Here is a 7,069-nt window from a genome sequence, read left to right as displayed (position 1 = left end):
TCACCGGCACTCGTCTGAAATCGCGGTCGTTCTCCCTTCCTCCCCCCGCGGGGGTTGCTCCGGGGATGTTGAGGGCGTGTGGCAGTGGGTGCTCGGGGGTGATTGGGGGTGCTCTGGGGATTGTGCTGGAGAAGGCTCAGGGGGGTGCTTTAAAAGTGCATAGGGATGCTCCAGAGCGTGCTCTGGGGATGTCGAGGGGTGTCTGGTTCCCCCCCTGAAACCTGCTCCTAGAGCTGCTCCGTAGTGTGCTCTGGTTTGTAAGGGGATATCTGGGAGCACTCTGAGGGGTGCGCCGGGGGCCTGGGCCCTTGAGGCACTGCCTTGGGGAAGCAGCAGCAGTCCTGGCTCACTCGGGACAGGAGTGTTTCCAGCTCACTGCGGGACGGAGGCCTTACTGTATAATTCCTTTAAAACCCAGCAGAAATAGCTCTGCTATTTGTTTGTAGTGTGGGACAGAGGCACAGAGCCTGTCTGGGCAGTGGGGAGAGGGAAGGAAGGCTTTAAGCCTGACAGGACCCCTGGTCCTCACTGTGGGGGGGCGGGGAAGAGCCCCCGGGCGATGTGGTGGAAGCCACTAGGATGCCAGAGCAGCCAGAGCTGCATTTAGCCTCCAAGCCCAACAGTAAAACCCTCCCCAGGCCTGAAGATGTGGTTCAGACAAGCCCCAGCCAAGCTTCCACAGCCGAGCACGACGGCCAGCCTCCCCCCTCTCCCTGTTCCCTTGCCGGCTTTCCAGACATCCAGACAGAAGCTCTCTGCTTTGTAACTCATTTCTGCCTCTAGTGAGGTTCATGCTCCGGTTCTGGGAGCCCGGTGTCCGGGGAGGGGCTCGGAGAGGCTCTGCTGTAGCTGCAGAGCGGGGCCAGGATGGGCTCCGGGTTTCTGCGTCCTCGGGGAGGCCGGGAGAGGGGCTGCTCCGGCAGCGTGTTTGGCAGCGAGCGGAGGGATGGGCAGTGCCGCTCCCTCGCAGGCAGCTTCTCCTTTTCCTCGGCAGCAGTCGCTGCCAGGGCTTTTCTGAGCAGCCCAACTCTGCCGGGACCAGGCGTACCCCGTGCAAGCGCTTTCGTCAGCTCCCCTGTTCAGCTTGGGATTTCTTGCAGGCCTGAGGCAAAGACGTGCCAGGCTCTGAACTCCACTCCAGGAGAAATCAGAGTGAGTGTGAACAGGGAGCAGCTGCCCCCGGGTAGACCATCCTCTAAGATCAGTGTAGACAAGGCTGGATAGTCTGAGAGAAGATCAGTGATGGCAGAAAGTGGGTTAAATAATCTCACATGCAAGTCCAAGTAAGTTCAGAATGGAGGCAGTCAGGGTCTGGATGGTCTGGGTGTGATGCTCACCATCCAGAGGTGGAAGCAGGACTGGACTGTATGGGATTATCTCCTTTTCCTGACAGCTAGTCCTGATAGTGGCTGCAGCAAAGGGCAGAGAGAAGGATAAAAAATAATCAGCGTTTGACTTCATGCCTGTTTTGCAGCCTTCCCAATATTGTTTGTTTAATTTGGGATGGACTTAATGGGAAAAGCTGATCTCTTAAATGATTCCTGAAATGGTAAATTAGAGGAGGGAGCCCATAACCTTGGGTTTACAAGTGATTATTTGTTGCTTCAGCTGCAATATTTCAAAAATGAATATATGTGCTGAAATGACAGCCAGCCTGATGGGCAGCTGCCTGGCTGGGGAATCTTGGGTTGAGGAGGAATGGATTTATTAAAATAATTCTGCAACTGGAAGAGGAGACAGGGGGAGAGCCTGTTGCTGCTGTGGGTGCTGTCAGTCTCCTGGTGCAATTTCCAAACCACTTGTGAATCAGAAAAGGAGCTAAACGTGGCCCTGATTTACGGGAAGTCTGGTTATCACAGAATCTTAGGGGTTGGAAGATCATCTAGTTCAACCACCCAGAAATCTTCCCCTAGGTGCAGAAATCTTACCCCGTGTGCAGTGCTGGGGATGTCCCATTCCTGCAGGAGCAATCCATTTGGATGTCACAAAGTCTCCCTTCATCCTCAGCTAAATTAAATAGCCCCCACAATATACTGATTTGCTGCCAAGCAGGAGTGCGACGTTGCTTCCCATCAAACAGCCTCTGAGGCTTTGGTGTAGGTGTGTTTCAGGAAGGAGAGGTTTGGTCTCAAAACCTCCTTTGCATCAGGAGCAGTCTTGAGATTCTGCATGTTAGAGGGATACAAGCTCTTTGCCAGTTCAGGTCCCTCCCCCTGTGGTTTTACAGCTGCCAAATATTCAGAAAGTTGCATTTTTATCACCAAGTCTTACACATCAAATCTTGCACCTTTTCAAGGAAGCTTTGGGAGCAGCACTGGGGATGAATGTGGTCCCACTTGCTAGAGAATTTGGTGCCCTTTATGATGGGGTTATGTGACTCTGCCTTGCTCAAGAGCAGTGAGATGCAGGTTTTGGTCAGTAGAGCCCTGACCTCAACTCAGGGGTGCAAAGGAGCCCATGGCTCAGGGCGGAAACCCCCACTGCTGGTGTGAGGGGAGGAACCAGTTTCAGAGACCTCCTTCTTCAGCCATATTTATTTTAGGTCTTGGTGGAATTCACATTTCTGATGCTGTACCTTGGAAAGCCTCAGGTCCTGTGCATTCCAGGGATTAAACAGCACATGAAAAAGCAGTTGTTATTATGATCATATACTGCCAAAGTGGACAGTCTGGTGGCCAGAAAGTTGAGGCCAGAGATTGATATAAAATGGCCCTGGTGTCTCTGTGGGGGGCTGCAGTGATTGGTCAGGGAAGGGGAGAACAGGGCTTTTCTAAAAACACATGGAAGTCCAGCTTCCATGGGTAGAGGACCTTGATGGTGGGACCTTTACTGAGGTGAGACGGGATCTCTGGTTGGCTTTCACAACCACAAGTGCACTTTTTGGGCAGTTTCTCAGGCTGGTGTGTTGAGGAAGCCTTGTTTGTGTGTTGAGGTGGGTTTAGAAAGGCCTTTTTAATGTGTTAGGGTGGGTTTCTCCAGTTCCACAAATCCTGTTGTTTCATCTCTCAGTAAGCACCAAGGGGACTGAACACAGCATAGCACCCTTCTTTCCTTGTGCTGCCCCCCCTGCCTCACATCTCAGCAAGCTGCTGAACAACAGCGAGGTGGAAGAGCCTTTGCCAGCAAGCAGAAGCACCATGGTTTGATGGTTCATGTCCACACCCAGCTTCTGAAAAGACCCTAAGGATCCTGTTTTCCTTAGGAAACAGAGACATTTCCAGCCCATCTTAGGCCAAAGCTCTGGCACTTGAGTGAGATGAGCACAGGAGCCCTAAGAATGCACCAAACCCTGGCCAAGACAAGGACAATCCCATTGTAATAAAGTTGCTACCGCATGGAAGTTATTCAGCGTCATGGCAGCTGAGTGTGACCTGTTCCCTCAGACTTGTGGGATTGAGGCAAAAGAGTGAAGATTAGGAATGAGGCACTTCAGCTTTTTGCCGGCCTTTTGACTACGGAGCACTTTTGATCCATGGCTTCAGGTGTTTTTTCTGATTTCCTGGCACTGGGAAAGGAAACTTTAAGCAAAAGGCCACAGTTTTCAAGGCACGGGATAAAATCATGAGAATCAACCAAAGCTTTTATAAGGCCATGTCTGGAATGAGCCGAAGGTCAGTTGGAGAAGAGGTTATCAGAGGAGGGGATGAATGTGATCATTTTCCCCTCCCAGCAAGCCATAAAGGAGGGCAATAGTTTGGATATCTGATACCTCCAGGTCTGGTCCTGACCCGTCTCTAATGGAAATGTTGGCAGAAAGCTCATGACATTTATTAAACAGCAATAAGCAGCTTTAATAAAGTCAGTATCTGCACAGCTTTATTACTGCTATTTGAAAAGATGCCTGAAATGGTTGTTTAAGTACCGCTGGCTGCTGAGGGTTGCACACTGAACTGAAAGTCATCGTCTGCTTTATTAAGAGGCGCCAGCTTAATTTTTCAGATGTCCTGTGAGCCCACCAACACCAGTGAGGCTCCACACACCTCCAGGATGTTTCCCATGTGAGCAGCCCCCCAGCTCCATCTCCGTCCAGCCCACTCAGCTACTCTGTGTATGTGATTTTGCAGGGAGGGTGATGGCCAGCCTGAACCTCTCCATTGGTGCAACCACCAGCTGATGGGTTGCAGTGGGAGCTCGTCAATCTTGGACACCCACGAACTGCTTCCAGCTCCCAGCTCTTTTCTCAAGAAGCCTCAGGCAGGCTGCAGCCAAGAAAGCTTCAGCTTGGGGTGTGATAAAATACTGGGGCTAGCACTGCTGGGTACCCATTGCCATAAGCCGTGTGCCAAAGCCATCCACTGGCCCTGGGTGAATTTTAAGCAGACACTGGTTGAGGTTTCCCAGAGAAGCTGTGGCTGCCCCATCCCTGAATGTGTTCAAGGCCAGGTTGGATGGGGTTTGAAGCAACCTGGTCTAGTGGGAGGTGTCCCTGCCCATGGCAGGGGGGTTGGAACTAGATTATCTTCAAGGTCCCTCCCTGGGGCTCCTGCATCATCTGATCTCCCCACATTCATTTTGGGTGTGCTCAGCTGTGTTCTGACACCCAACAGGCAGCACAGTCCAGCCCAGCACATGCCCACACCCCTGCTGGTCCCAGCTGCTATTTCTGAGGGGTGCCGTGGGGTGCTGGTTGCAAAATGCCAAATGCACCCAGGAAGGCTGACAGGCTTCTGGCATGCAGATCTGTTCCAGTGGAAACCCTGTTTGCTCTCACTCCGGAACACCTCACAACAACTTCTTGCAGTGCAAATCAGGGCTTTAAACTGCTTTTGTTTACTTACTTACTTTATTTAATCCCACAAAGTTTTCAATCTCCTCTTTTCCTCCTGGAAGGAAACTTTTTCTCATGCATGTGCCAGCTGATCATAGCCCACCACTGCAGAACAGTGATCCCACCTTGTGGATGTCCCTGGCAGGCTGAAAACGGGTTATTTTTCTTCCTTTGCAATGAAAACAGAATTGAAAAATCGGTGCAACAAATACTCCCTGTGCGGCTATATTTATTCCTGCTAAGTCCACTTGCAATAATAGTTGGGCTGGTTGTTGTGCAATGAGCAGAGGGCCAGGCTGGAGCAGGTTGGGGTGTAACCCTTTGGGTGCTGAGGGCCCGTGGGGTGGAGTGGAGCAGGGTTGTGATGGGTGAAGCCCAAAACTGCCCCCTGCAGCCATCCTGCTTGGAGTGGGGAAGGTGGGCAGCTGCTGTGCCCAGCACTGGCCGTGTGAGCATCCAAGTGGCCACAGTGGCTGAGGTGGGGCCGGGCAGGGACTGAGGGGGTGGCTTTTGAGCCATTTCCTGGCCGCCTGTTTCCTATCATCTGTGAGAGCAGCCTGGGAAGCAAAATCCCCCCTGACAGCCGTGGTGTGTAATGTCAAGCAGCAGCGATTTCAGGCCATGACCTCAGTCCTCATGCCTGGGAGGATGATCTCGGGCCATGCCCAGGTGAAACCCTTCCCTGTTTCCCACCCTGTGTTGACCCTATCAGGTGAAGCTATCAGAAGCCCTTTGTGGTTTCATCAAGCACCAGCTCATAATTAATTAATTTGCATATTTTGGCTGCATCCATTCATAGGCCCTAATTAAAAGCTTATTTAGAGGGACACAAACTTGAAGACCTTCTTCAGGTCCACAGGGATTTAGATCTGGGAAAAACTGTTTGTCTTATGTGTGTAACTGCAGTAAGGAAATGCTCCAAAGAAAAGCTTCCTGCTGGGATTGTCCAGTGGGAAAACAAAACAATCCTTTCAGGCTTACTTTAAAACCAGCACCATATAGAAACATGTATTTTTTTTTTCCATCGTGCTGCTTTGTGTAGAGGACACAAGCAACAGAACACGCACGGAAAAGATGCACAGGCATAACTAAACCAGAAGAATTGGACAGAAAATAACCCAATGTGCTCTTAAGTTGGTTTTGAAGCCCGAGCTCAGTAATTGTTTGTGAAAGCAGAAAGCCCTCAACACCAAGTCATGGCCCTCTGTGGTGTGGGATGCTGGAGCCGCGTGGGAAAGGCGGCATTTAGTGGGAAAGGAGGCATTTAAGCAGCTGTTGAAATGAGGAGGTTATTTTTCATTCCTCGGCTAAGAAGTTAACCCGTCCGTGCCTGCAAGACGAACTGTGGCTGTTTCTGTTCACGTCCAGGCTATTTTGCTTCCTGCAAAGGCAAAACTTCTGCTTTTCATCAAACTTAATCTGTAAAAGTTTCATTTCGTAGTTGCAGGAGCGCGGTGATCCGGTGGGAGCGCCGGCAGCTCCGTCCTGCAGACGGAGGGTAATGAATTGCAGGACAGGGGGCAACGAAATGTGCTTTTTCCTGCTAACGTGTTTGGGTTGTGCTACACGTTAAGGGATGGGAAAGGTGCTGGTGCTGCTCCGTGATGCAAGTCCTAGGTAAAAGCCCCCACGGAGCCCCCGGGTCCCAGGGGGATGCCTCTACTTCTCAGGATTTTCCCAGCCCTGGAAGAGGTTTGCTGCAGGGAGCTGAACAGTGAACCTCTCTGCCTTTGCAAGCACAAAGTTAATACAAGTTCGGTGCAGAGACTGAGGGATTTTTTCCTGGGGCAGCAAACTGGACTGTGGGACAGAAAGGCCCAGCTCAGAGGCTTGGGAGGGGCGCTCTGCCCATCACTGAGCCACGTGCCACAAACCCCCTGCCCAAAAATGGCACCGTGCCCGCTCTGAGTGGTCTTCAGCCTGCAGCTTGAAGTTTGCATTCATAACCCTGCTGCAAAGGGCTGGAACACTTTATTGGGAGAGTCCCACCAGCACCCACCAGAGCCTTTCCCTCCCCGCAGCAAGGCAGGGCGGGTCAGGGTTCCCCGCCCGTGCTGCGGTCACGCACGGCCGCGTTTCCACTGTCCCCCCGTGTCCTGCTCAGCATCTCCCGGGGGCGACAGCTGGATGGACGCCACGAGAGAGGCCGGCGCGGTGGGAAGGGTGAACAGCTGAGGGGCTGCTTCTGCTCTGCGCCTGGGAACGGGGCTTCGGCAGGATTAATTACGGACCTTCTGCGGCTTCCCGGGAAGATGCCGCCTTTTAATCGCGGCAGCCCCCGGCGGTTTCGCGGGGGGAGGG

This window comes from Chaetura pelagica, unplaced genomic scaffold (assembly GCF_000747805.2).
Source record: "Chaetura pelagica isolate M959 unplaced genomic scaffold, ChaPel_1.0 scaffold212, whole genome shotgun sequence".
Classification (NCBI taxonomy): domain Eukaryota; kingdom Metazoa; phylum Chordata; class Aves; order Apodiformes; family Apodidae; genus Chaetura; species Chaetura pelagica.
Note: the sequence above shows the minus strand (reverse complement) of the source record.